Below are 14579 nucleotides of genomic sequence, written 5' to 3'. Positions count from 1 at the left end.
CCGCTCGCCAGCAGCTGCAGTGAGCCCTGCGTGGCCCGCTGCGCTGACTCAACGGTGGCCATCGAGGCCTCGCCGGTGGTGGTGACCCTGCCGGGCCCCATCCTCACCTCTTTCCCCCAGAGCACAGCCGTGGGATCCTCTCTGTCGGCTGCTGTGGGGAGCTCCCTCAGCGCCGGGGGGGTTCCCATCTCTTCTGGGGGCTCCCTTGGTCTGGGGGGGTCAGGGCTGTGTCTGCCCGTTCCCCGCTGCAGTCTCAACTGCTGAAGCCGGCGCATCATCCCCCTCGGAGCGGGAAGGACGACGGGAACTCTGCAGCAGGAGCGTGGCCACGGCTTGCAGATGGGCTGGCTGTCCTCATCCCCCCAGGCAGGAGGGACCTGTGCCCGCTGCTCCTGGCTGCACGGCAGGCCTCGCCGTGCCTCCCCTGCCTCCGCTTTGCTCTGAGCTCCTTGAGAAAGGGCTCGTTCTCTTCTGCTCTGCTCAATCTGCTGCTGACGGGGAGAGGCTGCCGGAGTTGGCGACTGCTCTTGCTGGGCTGGGATTGCCAGCAGGCAGAGCAGAGTGGGCAAAGGCAAGCGCTGTGAGTGGAGCTTGTCCTTGGGAAGCGTGTCATTCTCTTTGCCCCGCCGCGCCTCGCGGCCGTCTTTCTTGGTCTCTGTTCTGTGCCACTGCATTTGCTCCTTCTCATTAAAGCCTTTGTGCAGCACAGCTGGAGACTGGTGGTGCTTTGTTCTCCTGCCCCCTCATCTGGCCAAGACCTCTGCAAGGCCGAGCAAGTGGCCTTGGTGCTGAGTTTCTCTCAGATGGGTGCCTGAGGAGGCGGGGTTGGGAGGTGGGGGCGTAGGTGCTGGTGTTGCGTCCCTGAAGGCCTGTGGAAGGCTGTGGCCAGGTGCCGTCCATGGTCAGTGCATGGCTTGGAGCGCAGGCTGTCGCTGAAAGTGTCAGGGAGGCGGGTGTCCTTGGAGAGGGCGCGTGATGAGCAGGGCAGAGAGGGCTGGGGCAGGTAGTTGTGGCCGAGTGGTGAAGGCGATGGACTAGAAATCCATTGGGGTTTCCCCGCGCAGGTTCGAATCCTGCCAACTACGGGGCGCAGCTGCATTTTGGGCTGCTGGCAATTCACCCCGCTGCAGCCACGGCACTCAGCTCCTCTCCCCGGAGATCCTCAGTAGGAATGAAGAAGGGAAGGGGCAATGGAGAGGGCACCTGGAGCTGAGCCACCGCCTGGAGCTGAGCCACGGACCTCTTGATCTGCAGGGGAATACTTTCCCCTGAGCAAGAGGGCCCTGCGGCAGAGAGGCTGGGGCCACGCTCCCATCGGCGCCCACATCCCAGCCCTCCCCGTCCTGCTGTTGCTTTTTGAGGATGGGATGGGGAAGCAGGAAACACAAGCCCCAGAAGGGAGGCTTCAGCACTGCCCCCTCGTCCCTCGTCCCTCGCCCTCCCGAAGAGGGTCTCCCAGCTCAGGCTGCCCAGAGCCTTCTGGGGATGTCTTGGAGCATTGAAGAGTGTCCGTCATGCAGTCGCGGGGTTTGCTGTGTGTCCTGCAGAGGCCCAGAGTCGGGCGGTGAAAGAGCAAGTGCCCCTGCAGGGCGAGGGGCAGGAGGTGCGGGGAGAAGGGCAAAGCAAGGCCCTTGAGGTAGGCATGCCAGGCGCGAAAGAGGTGAACTTTGGAGGGAGAGAGTTTCCCGCGCGGGCGAGGGCAGGGCGAAGAGGCAGGGAAGGAGGCAGGAGCGCTGGTGCTGTCCGGGAGCATCCTCAGGGCTGTGGCAGGTGCCAAAGAAGGCCCCACAGGGAGCAGAGTGGCGCAGCGGAAGCGTGCTGGGCCCATAACCCAGAGGTCGATGGATCGAAACCATCCTCTGCTATGGCAATTTCCTTTTCCCCCTGCTCCTCACGCTTGCTGCCTCTCCCACCAACTCTGAACCGCCACTGCTCTACCTCTCTGGGCACCCATGCCCAGAGCGGCTCTCCCGCTCCCTCACACCCCTCTCTCTGCCCTCACGCCGCCTTCCTCCTTTGTCTCCTCGGCAGCCAGCGCTCCCAAAGCCACCCTCAGCAGGGCAGACGCAGGCTGAGGAGCAGCGGGCACAGCACAGCACACACCTCCCCGACCAGGTGGTGCCTCTTCTGGGGACACAGCTCTTTCTCCTTCCCATCACGCAGCTCAAGAGCAACTTCTCAGCCGTGAGCGGGTCCCTCCGGGGCTCTGCAGGTGGGCAGGAGGACAAGGCTGGGGCTGGTCTGGCAAAGACCGGTGGGGTCACCTTGGCCATGCGGGCTTTTTCTCCACCCGTGTCTCTCTGCTGCCATGCCCACTGGCAGGTCAGGCCGGCAGCAGGGCCGCGCAGGGATTCCCAATGGGCACTGGATTGGCTCTGTGTGGGCTGGCTGTTGGCAGTGGAGGGAAGCGGGGGTGCTGCAGGGTGGCCTCTGTGAGGAGAGGCAAGGGGCTGCCCCGTGCCGCACACAGACGGTTCCATCTGCCTCCACTGTTGGCAAATTATTCTTTCCTCCAGCGAAGCCCCATTTGCCCGCAACAGTCTTTGCTGAGGCAGGTGCTTCTGTTTGTCTTGAGCCATGAGGCTTGTCCTCCTGTTCTGCATGCTCTGCATCGCCCTGAGGGTGGGGAAAGGAGTGCGCAGCCGGGTGGGAGCTTGTCTGCGCTTAAAGCACGGCAGGTGCGTACATAGCGCGCAGGTTGGCTTGCAGAGCCCAGGCACGGGTGGGAGGCGTCTGAGCGCAGGTGGGGAGCGTCATCACTGGCAGCACCTGGAGTTTGCCTGGCCAAGATGTGAGGCGGAGAGAAGCAGAGGAGCAGGCTGAGGTGGTGCCCGTGTGCGGGGGTGCGTAAGGAGGAGTGGGCGCAGGGTGAGGAGCGTAGGATGAGGAGGCAGGTGGTTGTGTGCTGTGTAGGAGGGGAAGGCAGGTGGGGCTGGTCAGTGGAGGAGCAGGAGGGAGCGGAGGCTGTGGGGCTCAGGAGCAGAGGCAGCAGTGGCACAGCCAGATGCGTTGGTGGTATAGTGGTGAGCATAGCTGCCTTCCAAGCAGTTGACCCGGGTTCGATTCCTGGCCAACGCAGAGCCCTTTTCTTCAGCCAGCGGGCTCCCCAGTGCCTTGCCTCTGCTGCTCCCCGACAGCCCAGCTTTGCCCGCGGTGTTCGTTGCCCTTCACTCCCCTGCAGCCTGCGGGCACGGCTAGCCCTCTGAGCACCTCCTAGCCCAGCAGACGCACGCCTGGCCTTTAGCGAGGCCCACCTTGCCCACAGCCCCCTCGGGGGGCTGCTCTGCACCATTCAGAGCTCCTTGGGCAGCGGCGAAGCCCTGGAGCAGGTGCCCAGAGCGCTTTGGCACTCCCTACGCCTGGGTGTCACGCTCGGCTTCCAACGGGGCTCAGGCACGCAGCCACCTGCTCCAGCTTTGGGGCTGGCCCTGCTTTCAGCAGGCGTTTGGACCACTAGTGACCGCTGAGGTGCCTTGCAGCCTGGCTCCTTGCGTGCTAGATGGAGGATGCTGACGCAGCCGTGCTTTTTCAGCCCGGGGAATGTAAGGTGTGAGGGCACCAGGCTGCAGTTTGTACCCTGGTGTGGGTACGGCGTGCGTTGTGAGGTGTGTGGAGGAGCTGCGGTGTCCCGTCAGCAGCCCTTGTTGGGAGCTGGGGCAGGAGGCAGGTGTCCCCCCAGCGGGGGCAGGAGGGGGCTGGCTGAGCTGGGCCGGCTCTGGCCGCTGCAGGGCCGGCAGCGGCGGCAGCAGCAGAGGGTCAGGATGGCCGAGCGGTCGAAGGCGCTGCATTCAGGTTGCAGTCTCCCTGGGAGGCGTGGGTTCGAGTCCCACTCCTGACAGCCCCCTCGCCTTGGGTGGCCTCCTTTATGGCCTCTCTCTCTCTTGGCCCGCACCCCTCTCTTAAGCGGAGCCTCCTGGCTCTTCTGGGGGCTCTGCTCAGCCTGCTGCACGTCCCAGCTCCTGATGAAGGAAAAATGGGCACCAACTCCCTAGGCCTACAACACACTCATGACGGAGAGCCCTGGCCTCTTCCGTTTCCGACCACCACCTCTCCCCCTCCAGCCATCGAGTTGCCTCCTTGTAGGCCCCGGGAAGCTCCTCTTAGACCCCACAAAGCCTTTTCTTCTCTCAGCTAAGCAAGCCTTGCGCCCTCAGCCTCTCCTCACAAGGCCAGAGTCCCCCTCTGCTGAACTTGCTCCACTTCATCAAGGCCTTTCCTTGCTTCCCCACCTTTCCTTGCTTCTTCCGCTTTTTTGGAGACGAGGCAACTTTTCCCTCTCCTTAGTCATCGGGGAGCTCCTCTGCCCTCTGCTCCCGAAGCTGGAGAGCCCCTGAGGTGCCTCCTTGCCTCTGTGACGCCCAGTGGCACATTCGATAGGTGTCAAGCCAGGATGTGGCCTTGCGCAGCAGGATTTCAACGGGGAAAGTTCCCCTGAACTGTCAGTTCGTCACCAGCAAAGACGGGCAGCGTGAGGGGGAAGAGGGTGAGGCAGGAGTCAGGTCCCCCGTGTCAGAGGGCACCGGGGGCATTAGAGGCCGTGTGTCATTTCTCTGCAGCCCCGTGAGAGGGCAGAGCCATCCTGAGGCAATGTCATGAGAGGGTGCGGGAGCAGGGTGTGCGATTTTCGAAGGAGGGGAGTGAGGAAGTCTGAGGCCCAGGAGAGGCGCGGTGTTGCGCCGCTGTGTGAAAAGGTGGCGTGGGTGTAGAGGTCTGCGTCGCCCTGTAGGAAGGCTGCAGCTGGGGATGGGCAGGGAGCTGGGGAGAGTGCCAGAGTGGTCCAGGAGGCATTGGGTGAGGCAGGGCTGGGGAGGGGAAAGAAGAGAGGAGTCTGGGAGGTCCCATGGTGTAATGGTGAGCACTCTGGACTCTGAATCCAGCGATCTGAGTTCAAATCTCAGTGGGACCTCAGCCCTTTTGCTGCCCTGCCGTGCTCACACCTTCTTCCCTTGCCTCCCTCTTGCCTCAACTCTTCAATGCACTCCCACCTTCCTTCCTTTCCTGGGCTCCCAGCCCTGGCACCCCCAGCAGAGACCCCTCTCCTGCCCTGCGCCCGCCACAGCTCTCCAGCTTTCCTGAGCACCTCGGCTGCACGGCATATTCGACGGCTTTCTCTAGTTGCGTATTGGACGTCTCCAAAGGGGCACAATCTACAGCCTCCCTGGGCAACCGTTTCCCATCTTTGACTGCCACGCTTTCTGCCATGACTTGCATTTCCAGCTCTGCCCAGTGCTTCTGCCTCTCCCCGCTTCTCTGAGGCTTTGCTGTCTTTCTCGTGCCTACTCGCTTCTTTTTGGTGCTCTGCTTCCGGGAGCACCCCCCACAACTGGCAGTGCCCCACGCATGGGCACAGTCTCACTCTCATGGGGAGAGCAGCTTCTCCCTCGGCCTTGCAGAGGTCTTGGCCAGATGAGGGGGCAGGAGAACAAAGCACCACCAGTCTCCAGCTGTGCTGCACAAAGGCTTTAATGAGAAGGAGCAAATGCAGTGGCACAGAACAGAGACCAAGAAAGACGGCCGCGAGGCGCGGCGGGGCAAAGAGAATGACACGCTTCCCAAGGACAAGCTCCACTCACAGCGCTTGCCTTTGCCCACTCTGCTCTGCCTGCTGGCAATCCCAGCCCAGCAAGAGCAGTCGCCAACTCCGGCAGCCTCTCCCCGTCAGCAGCAGATTGAGCAGAGCAGAAGAGAACGAGCCCTTTCTCAAGGAGCTCAGAGCAAAGCGGAGGCAGGGGAGGCACGGCGAGGCCTGCCGTGCAGCCAGGAGCAGCGGGCACAGGTCCCTCCTGCCTGGGGGGATGAGGACAGCCAGCCCATCTGCAAGCCGTGGCCACGCTCCTGCTGCAGAGTTCCCGTCGTCCTTCCCGCTCCGAGGGGGATGATGCGCCGGCTTCAGCAGTTGAGACTGCAGCGGGGAACGGGCAGACACAGCCCTGACCCCCCCAGACCAAGGGAGCCCCCAGAAGAGATGGGAACCCCCCCGGCGCTGAGGGAGCTCCCCACAGCAGCCGACAGAGAGGATCCCACGGCTGTGCTCTGGGGGAAAGAGGTGAGGATGGGGCCCGGCAGGGTCACCACCACCGGCGAGGCCTCGATGGCCACCGTCGAGTCAGCGCAGCGGGCCACGCAGGGCTCACTGCAGCTGCTGGCGAGCGGGGTTGGGCCAGAGGCTCCGCAGGGGCGAGGGAGACAGGGTCTGAAGCAAGACATCTCTCGGTGAGGGAGGCACAGCTGAAACACAGAGCAGAGAGCCAACACGGACCTCAGTTTCAGTCTGTCTTTCTGCTCCTCAGCTCTCTCCATGGACACCCTTTCTTTCAAAAACACACGCTGTGCCTTCATCTCCCACTGCCCTCCTCGTGCCCTCCGAGCTGCAGGGCACAGGAAGGCTGACCCGGTTTTGGATAGGACCCAGCACGCTGGGTTTCAATCAATTGGGACGGACTGATCATAGCCCGTCGCCAGAGCAAACTTTGCTGCACTGAAGGCGGCACTGGACGCACGTGGCCATTTGGCTGGGGACCATCTGCTAAAGGTGCAAGTTCTGGTGGGCAGAGCTCCCTGCAGCTGAGCCCCATTGATGCCCTTCTGCTTGGAAGAACCCCCTCTTCCCTGCTCTCCCCAGACACCTCCCACAACAGGGAAAGAGCCGACAGCCCTCAAACAGGTCTGTTGCAGGGCCAGCCTTCGGCAGCCCAAGCATCAGCTCGAGTAGCCACCACGACAGCAGCTCAGCCCACAGGGAGAGATGGAGCAGGCTCAGGCTTACCTCGTTCCTGGAGGACAGGGAGGCAAGAGAGGAGGATGTGGAGCCAGAAGCAGCGCAGGCTTTTATGCTGTGTCCCAGAGCCCTGGCGGGGTCACAAACATTCCTGGCTCCTGAAGCATCGAAACACCCAGCAGCTACCGCTGGCTGAAGCCTCCCTGGTGATTAAGCCCTTGCCTCTTTCTCCTGAAATGTTTTGCTCCCACGTCATAGCACCAAACGTCATAGAATCCTAGAATTGCCCAGGTTGGAAGGGATCTTTCAGATCAGGGAGTCCAACCATCAAGCTAACACTGACAAAACCCATCACTAAACCCAATTGCGAAGCTCTACGTTTAGCCGTCTTTAAATACCTCCAGGGATGACGATTCCACCACTTCCCTGGGCAGCCTGATCCAATGCTTGATAACCCTCTCAGTGTAAAAATTTTCTAACCTCTCATCTAAACCTCCCCTAGCGCAACTTGAGGCGGTTTCCTCTTGTCCTGTCGCCTGTTACTTGGGAGAAGAAAGCAACCCCAGCTCTCTACAACCTCCTTTCAGGTAGCTGTAGAGAGCGGTCAGCTCTGGTATCCCTGGAACGCCTGAGACTAGGGCACTGTGTCCACTGAAGTCCACAGCACGATGACTCACGTCTGCCTGGAGCTCCGGGTTTTTCCCAACTCTTCCACATCACGATGACTCCCAGGCACTCTGGGAGACTGATGCCATGTCCCTTTGAAACTTGAAATGCATGGAATGGGCCACCCCATCCCTGACCCAGGTAAAAGTGCCGTGAGCTTTTGGCTGCCTCCCCCAGGCCTCACCTCAAAAGCAGGCCACCCAGGGCTTCGGCCTCTGGGCTGAACTCGCTGAGCAAAACAGGTCAATTTGGGGGTGGGTCTCTTCCAGGGAAGGACGCGGGTATCTCTTTGACCACAAAAGCAGGCCGTGGCAGAGCCTGATGAGCATAAGCAAGGTCCTCGTGGCCATCACTCTGGCCCACCGAGGACATCCTTCCAACCCACAATGGACTTTTCTTGCCGTTGAGCTTTGCCTCGTCCCTGGTTAATGAGTCTCTTCTCCCTTATGGCACTGTGCAGTCTTGATGTTCTGCCTGACTTTACCCAGAGTCTCCTGTGCGTCTAAGGTGACCCCCGGGGAGAAACGTCTCTCAGGATTAGCCCGAGTGCCTGCACTGAAAGCCCTTGAGAGCTGACCTGAGGTGTCCCTCATAGCTGAATTTGACCGTGACTGGTGGCCATGCTGACCACGAAGAGGGCAGTGACAAAAGCAACATGTATTACGGAAGCGCACTTAAACCCTCCTAGTACACTAGCCTGAGACCTCCGAGTTGGTTTTCCTTATGAAGCTGGGACAGGGATGCATCCCATGGTGCCACCGTTGGGTGGTATGGACAGCTGCAGCACAGGATTGGATAGAAGCACCAACTGATTCAGGAATGGTGCTAGAAAGTGTTTGAGGAAAGCAGCACTTTGGGAGGAATGAGGCTCTGAAGTGTGGTATCCCTGGCACGTCTGAGGCCGGGCCACCATGTCCAGTGAAGTTGACAGAAGGGTGACTCAAGTTGTCATGGAGCTCAGGGTTTTTCCCCAACTCTTCCACATCACGATGACTCCCAGGCGCTCTGGGAGACTGATGCCATGTCCCTTGGAAATTTGAAATGCATGGAACGGGCCACCTGATCTCTGACCCAGAAAAAAGAGCCGTGATCTTTTGGCTCCCTGCCCTGAGGCTCTCCTCAAAAGCAGGACACCCAGGGCTTTGGCCTCTGGGATGAACTTGCTCAGCAAAACTGGCCAATTTGGGTGTGGGTCTACTTCAGGGAAGGATGAGGGCATCTCTTTGATCACCCTCCTACGCGTTCATGTGCTTCTTTCCAACAGATTCCCCACTTCCCAAGCTGAGCCCAGCCCCCTGCTTGGAAGAAGCCTGAGGGCCTGGTCAAGTCGTCAAGGGACAGGGCAATGGAGGTCCCATGGAGAAGTCACTTGAAAGAGACCTACCTGAGCCTCTGCTCTTCGTCGTTACGAACCTGCCCTTGTTCCCTGGGCTCATGGGCAGAAAAAAAGATGAGGAGGAGGCAGGAGCCCCTCCCTTAGGAGGACAGGCTTAGAGAGTTGGGGTTGTTGAGCCTAGAGAAGAGGAGGGTCCTGAGAGACCCTCCAGAAAGATGGGCACGGACTATTTATCAGGGAGTGTAGGGATTGGATGAGGGGGTAATGCTTTTAAAACAAAAGAGGGTAGATGTAGAGTAGATACTGGGAAGAAATTCTTTCCTATGAGGGTGGTGAGACACCGGAACAAGTGGTCCAGAGACCTTGTGGATGCCCCATACCTGGAAGTGTTCAAGGACAGGTTGGATGGCACTTTGAGAAACCTGATCTCATGGAAGGTATCCCTACCCATGGCAAAGGGGTAGGAAGTAGATGATCATGAAGGTCCCTTCCAACCCAAAACCATTCAATGATTCATTCTTTGATTCTAGGTGCTATGAAGTGGGAGCAAAACATTTCAGGAGAAAGAGGCAAGGGCTTAATCACCAGGGAGGCTTCAGCCAGCGGTAGCTGCTGGGTGTTTCGATGCTTCAGGAGCCAGGAATGTTTGTGACCCCGCCAGGGCTCTGGGACACAGCATAAAAGCCTGCGCTGCTTCTGGCTCCACATCCTCCTCTCTTGCCTCCCTGTCCTCCAGGAACGAGGTAAGCCTGAGCCTGCTCCATCTCTCCCTGTGGGCTGAGCTGCTGTCGTGGTGGCTACTCGAGCTGATGCTTGGGCTGCCGAAGGCTGGCCCTGCAACAGACCTGTTTGAGGGCTGTCGGCTCTTTCCCTGTTGTGGGAGGTGTCTGGGGAGAGCAGGGAAGAGGGGGTTCTTCCAAGCAGAAGGGCATCAATGGGGCTCAGCTGCAGGGAGCTCTGCCCACCAGAACTTGCACCTTTAGCAGATGGTCCCCAGCCAAATGGCCACGTGCGTCCAGTGCCGCCTTCAGTGCAGCAAAGTTTGCTCTGGCGACGGGCTATGATCAGTCCGTCCCAATTGATTGAAACCCAGCGTGCTGGGTCCTATCCAAAACCGGGTCAGCCTTCCTGTGCCCTGCAGCTCGGAGGGCACGAGGAGGGCAGTGGGAGATGAAGGCACAGCGTGTGTTTTTGAAAGAAAGGGTGTCCATGGAGAGAGCTGAGGAGCAGAAAGACAGACTGAAACTGAGGTCCGTGTTGGCTCTCTGCTCTGTGTTTCAGCTGTGCCTCCCTCACCGAGAGATGTCTTGCTTCAGACCCTGTCTCCCTCGCCCCTGCGGAGCCTCTGGCCCAACCCCGCTCGCCAGCAGCTGCAGTGAGCCCTGCGTGGCCCGCTGCGCTGACTCAACGGTGGCCATCGAGGCCTCGCCGGTGGTGGTGACCCTGCCGGGCCCCATCCTCACCTCTTTCCCCCAGAGCACAGCCGTGGGATCCTCTCTGTCGGCTGCTGTGGGGAGCTCCCTCAGCGCCGGGGGGGTTCCCATCTCTTCTGGGGGCTCCCTTGGTCTGGGGGGGTCAGGGCTGTGTCTGCCCGTTCCCCGCTGCAGTCTCAACTGCTGAAGCCGGCGCATCATCCCTCTCGGAGCGGGAAGGATGACGGGAACTCTGCAGCAGGAGCGTGGCCACGGCTTGCAGATGGGCTGGCTGTCCTCATCCCCCCAGGCAGGAAGGACCTGTGCCCGCTGCTCCTGGCTGCACGGCAGGCCTCGCCGTGCCTCCCCTGCCTCCGCTTTGCTCTGAGCTCCTTGAGAAAGGGCTCGTTCTCTTCTGCTCTGCTCAATCTGCTGCTGACGGGGAGAGGCTGCCGGAGTTGGCGACTGCTCTTGCTGGGCTGGGATTGCCAGCAGGCAGAGCAGAGTGGGCAAAGGCAAGCGCGGTGAGTGGAGCTTGTCCTTGGGAAGCGTGTCATTCTCTTTGCCCCGCCGCGCCTCGCGGCCGTCTTTCTTGGTCTCTGTTCTGTGCCACTGCATTTGCTCCTTCTCATTAAAGCCTTTGTGCAGCACAGCTGGAGACTGGTGGTGCTTTGTTCTCCTGCCCCCTCATCTGGCCAAGACCTCTGCAAGGCCGAGGGAGAAGCTGCTCTCCCCATGAGAGTGAGACTGTGCCCATGCGTGGGGCACTGCCAGTTGTGGGGGGTGCTCCCGGAAGCAGAGCACCAAAAAGAAGCGAGTAGGCACGAGAAAGACAGCAAAGCCTCAGAGAAGCGGGGAGAGGCAGAAGCACTGGGCAGAGCTGGAAATGCAAGTCATGGCAGAAAGCGTGGCAGTCAAAGATGGGAAACGGTTGCCCAGGGAGGCTGTAGATTGTGCCCCTTTGGAGACGTCCAATACGCAACTAGAGAAAGCCGTCGAATATGCCGTGCAGCCGAGGTGCTCAGGAAAGCTGGAGAGCTGTGGCGGGCGCAGGGCAGGAGAGGGGTCTCTGCTGGGGGTGCCAGGGCTGGGAGCCCAGGAAAGGAAGGAAGGTGGGAGTGCATTGAAGAGTTGAGGCAAGAGGGAGGCAAGGGAAGAAGGTGTGAGCACGGCAGGGCAGCAAAAGGGCTGAGGTCCCACTGAGATTTGAACTCAGATCGCTGGATTCAGAGTCCAGAGTGCTCACCATTACACCATGGGACCTCCCAGACTCCTCTCTTCTTTCCCCTCCCCCAGCCCTGCCTCACCCAATGCCTCCTGGACCACTCTGGCACTCTCCCCAGCTCCCTGCCCATCCCCAGCTGCAGCCTTCCTACAGGGCGACGCAGACCTCTACACCCACGCCACCTTTTCACACAGCGGCGCAACACCGCGCCTCTCCTGGGCCTCAGACTTCCTCACTCCCCTCCTTCGAAAATCGCACACCCTGCTCCCGCACCCTCTCATGACATTGCCTCAGGATGGCTCTGCCCTCTCACGGGGCTGCAGAGAAATGACACACGGCCTCCAATGCCCCCGGTGCCCTCTGACACGGGGGACCTGACTCCTGCCTCACCCTCTTCCCCCTCACGCTGCCCGTCTTTGCTGGTGACGAACTGACAGTTCAGGGGAACTTTCCCCGTTGAAATCCTGCTGCGCAAGGCCACATCCTGGCTTGGCACCTATCGAATGTGCCACTGGGCGTCACAGAGGCAAGGAGGCACCTCAGGGGCTCTCCAGCTTCGGGAGCAGAGGGCAGAGGAGCTCCCCGATGACTAAGGAGAGGGAAAAGTTGCCTCGTCTCCAAAAAAGCGGAAGAAGCAAGGAAAGGTGGGGAAGCAAGGAAAGGCCTTGATGAAGTGGAGCAAGTTCAGCAGAGGGGGACTCTGGCCTTGTGAGGAGAGGCTGAGGGCGCAAGGCTTGCTTAGCTGAGAGAAGAAAAGGCTTTGTGGGGTCTAAGAGGAGCTTCCCGGGGCCTACAAGGAGGCAACTCGATGGCTGGAGGGGGAGAGGTGGTGGTCGGAAACGGAAGAGGCCAGGGCTCTCCGTCATGAGTGTGTTGTAGGCCTAGGGAGTTGGTGCCCATTTTTCCTTCATCAGGAGCTGGGACGTGCAGCAGGCTGAGCAGAGCCCCCAGAAGAGCCAGGAGGCTCCGCTTAAGAGAGGGGTGCGGGCCAAGAGAGAGAGAGGCCATAAAGGAGGCCACCCAAGGCGAGGGGGCTGTCAGGAGTGGGACTCGAACCCACGCCTCCCAGGGAGACTGCAACCTGAATGCAGCGCCTTCGACCGCTCGGCCATCCTGACCCTCTGCTGCTGCCGCCGCTGCCGGCCCTGCAGCGGCCAGAGCCGGCCCAGCTCAGCCAGCCCCCTCCTGCCCCCGCTGGGGGGACACCTGCCTCCTGCCCCAGCTCCCAACAAGGGCTGCTGACGGGACACCGCAGCTCCTCCACACACCTCACAACGCACGCCGTACCCACACCAGGGTACAAACTGCAGCCTGGTGCCCTCACACCTTACATTCCCCGGGCTGAAAAAGCACGGCTGCGTCAGCATCCTCCATCTAGCACGCAAGGAGCCAGGCTGCAAGGCACCTCAGCGGTCACTAGTGGTCCAAACGCCTGCTGAAAGCAGGGCCAGCCCCAAAGCTGGAGCAGGCGGCTGCGTGCCTGAGCCCCGTTGGAAGCCGAGCGTGACACCCAGGCGTAGGGAGTGCCAAAGCGCTCTGGGCACCTGCTCCAGGGCTTCGCCGCTGCCCAAGGAGCTCTGAATGGTGCAGAGCAGCCCCCCGAGGGGGCTGTGGGCAAGGTGGGCCTCGCTAAAGGCCAGGCGTGCGTCTGCTGGGCTAGGAGGTGCTCAGAGGGCTAGCCGTGCCCGCAGGCTGCAGGGGAGTGAAGGGCAACGAACACCGCGGGCAAAGCTGGGCTGTCGGGGAGCAGCAGAGGCAAGGCACTGGGGAGCCCGCTGGCTGAAGAAAAGGGCTCTGCGTTGGCCAGGAATCGAACCCGGGTCAACTGCTTGGAAGGCAGCTATGCTCACCACTATACCACCAACGCATCTGGCTGTGCCACTGCTGCCTCTGCTCCTGAGCCCCACAGCCTCCGCTCCCTCCTGCTCCTCCACTGACCAGCCCCACCTGCCTTCCCCTCCTACACAGCACACAACCACCTGCCTCCTCATCCTACGCTCCTCACCCTGCGCCCACTCCTCCTTACGCACCCCCGCACACGGGCACCACCTCAGCCTGCTCCTCTGCTTCTCTCCGCCTCACATCTTGGCCAGGCAAACTCCAGGTGCTGCCAGTGATGACGCTCCCCACCTGCGCTCAGACGCCTCCCACCCGTGCCTGGGCTCTGCAAGCCAACCTGCGCGCTATGTACGCACCTGCCGTGCTTTAAGCGCAGACAAGCTCCCACCCGGCTGCGCACTCCTTTCCCCACCCTCAGGGCGATGCAGAGCATGCAGAACAGGAGGACAAGCCTCATGGCTCAAGACAAACAGAAGCACCTGCCTCAGCAAAGACTGTTGCGGGCAAATGGGGCTTCGCTGGAGGAAAGAATAATTTGCCAACAGTGGAGGCAGATGGAACCGTCTGTGTGCGGCACGGGGCAGCCCCTTGCCTCTCCTCACAGAGGCCACCCTGCAGCACCCCCGCTTCCCTCCACTGCCAACAGCCAGCCCACACAGAGCCAATCCAGTGCCCGTTGGGAATCCCTGCGCGGCCCTGCTGCCGGCCTGACCTGCCAGTGGGCATGGCAGCAGAGAGACACGGGTGGAGAAAAAGCCCGCATGGCCAAGGTGACCCCACCGGTCTTTGCCAGACCAGCCCCAGCCTTGTCCTCCTGCCCACCTGCAGAGCCCCGGAGGGACCCGCTCACGGCTGAGAAGTTGCTCTTGAGCTGCGTGATGGGAAGGAGAAAGAGCTGTGTCCCCAGAAGAGGCACCACCTGGTCGGGGAGGTGTGTGCTGTGCTGTGCCCGCTGCTCCTCAGCCTGCGTCTGCCCTGCTGAGGGTGGCTTTGGGAGCGCTGGCTGCCGAGGAGACAAAGGAGGAAGGCGGCGTGAGGGCAGAGAGAGGGGTGTGAGGGAGCGGGAGAGCCGCTCTGGGCATGGGTGCCCAGAGAGGTAGAGCAGTGGCGGTTCAGAGTTGGTGGGAGAGGCAGCAAGCGTGAGGAGCAGGGGGAAAAGGAAATTGCCATAGCAGAGGATGGTTTCGATCCATCAACCTCTGGGTTATGGGCCCAGCACGCTTCCGCTGCGCCACTCTGCTCCCTGTGGGGCCTTCTTTGGCACCTGCCACAGCCCTGAGGATGCTCCTGGACAGCACCAGCGCTCCTGCCTCCTTCCCTGCCTCTTCACCCTGCCCTCGCCCGCGCGGGAAACTCTCTCCCTCCAAAGTTCACCTCTTTCGC

The 14579-nt window shown here is 61.1% G+C and overlaps 9 non-coding genes across 9 annotated transcripts; 5 read left to right on the top strand and 4 right to left on the bottom strand.

Moving 5' to 3' along the window:
• The first annotated feature begins 1003 nt into the window (after positions 1-1003).
• TRNAS-AGA (transfer RNA serine (anticodon AGA)) lies at positions 1004-1085 on the top strand. The gene has a single exon. It is a non-coding gene; the product is annotated as a tRNA-Ser (tRNA).
• A 708-nt stretch (positions 1086-1793) lies between these two features.
• On the top strand, positions 1794-1865 carry TRNAM-CAU (transfer RNA methionine (anticodon CAU)). The gene has a single exon. It is a non-coding gene; the product is annotated as a tRNA-Met (tRNA).
• Positions 1866-3006: 1141 nt separating this feature from the next.
• Positions 3007-3078, top strand: TRNAG-UCC (transfer RNA glycine (anticodon UCC)). The gene has a single exon. It is a non-coding gene; the product is annotated as a tRNA-Gly (tRNA).
• A 677-nt stretch (positions 3079-3755) lies between these two features.
• TRNAL-CAG (transfer RNA leucine (anticodon CAG)) lies at positions 3756-3838 on the top strand. Its single transcript has one exon. It is a non-coding gene; the product is annotated as a tRNA-Leu (tRNA).
• A 996-nt stretch (positions 3839-4834) lies between these two features.
• TRNAQ-CUG (transfer RNA glutamine (anticodon CUG)) lies at positions 4835-4906 on the top strand. The gene has a single exon. It is a non-coding gene; the product is annotated as a tRNA-Gln (tRNA).
• Positions 4907-11323: 6417 nt separating this feature from the next.
• Positions 11324-11395, bottom strand: TRNAQ-CUG (transfer RNA glutamine (anticodon CUG)). The gene has a single exon. It is a non-coding gene; the product is annotated as a tRNA-Gln (tRNA).
• Positions 11396-12392: 997 nt separating this feature from the next.
• Positions 12393-12475, bottom strand: TRNAL-CAG (transfer RNA leucine (anticodon CAG)). Its single transcript has one exon. It is a non-coding gene; the product is annotated as a tRNA-Leu (tRNA).
• A 677-nt stretch (positions 12476-13152) lies between these two features.
• On the bottom strand, positions 13153-13224 carry TRNAG-UCC (transfer RNA glycine (anticodon UCC)). The gene has a single exon. It is a non-coding gene; the product is annotated as a tRNA-Gly (tRNA).
• Positions 13225-14365: 1141 nt separating this feature from the next.
• Positions 14366-14437, bottom strand: TRNAM-CAU (transfer RNA methionine (anticodon CAU)). The gene has a single exon. It is a non-coding gene; the product is annotated as a tRNA-Met (tRNA).
• Positions 14438-14579: the final 142 nt, after the last annotated feature.

This window comes from Rissa tridactyla, chromosome 9, assembly GCF_028500815.1.
Source record: "Rissa tridactyla isolate bRisTri1 chromosome 9, bRisTri1.patW.cur.20221130, whole genome shotgun sequence".
NCBI classification, from domain to species: Eukaryota; Metazoa; Chordata; class Aves; order Charadriiformes; family Laridae; genus Rissa; species Rissa tridactyla.
This window is presented reverse-complemented; position numbering and strand designations above follow the sequence as displayed.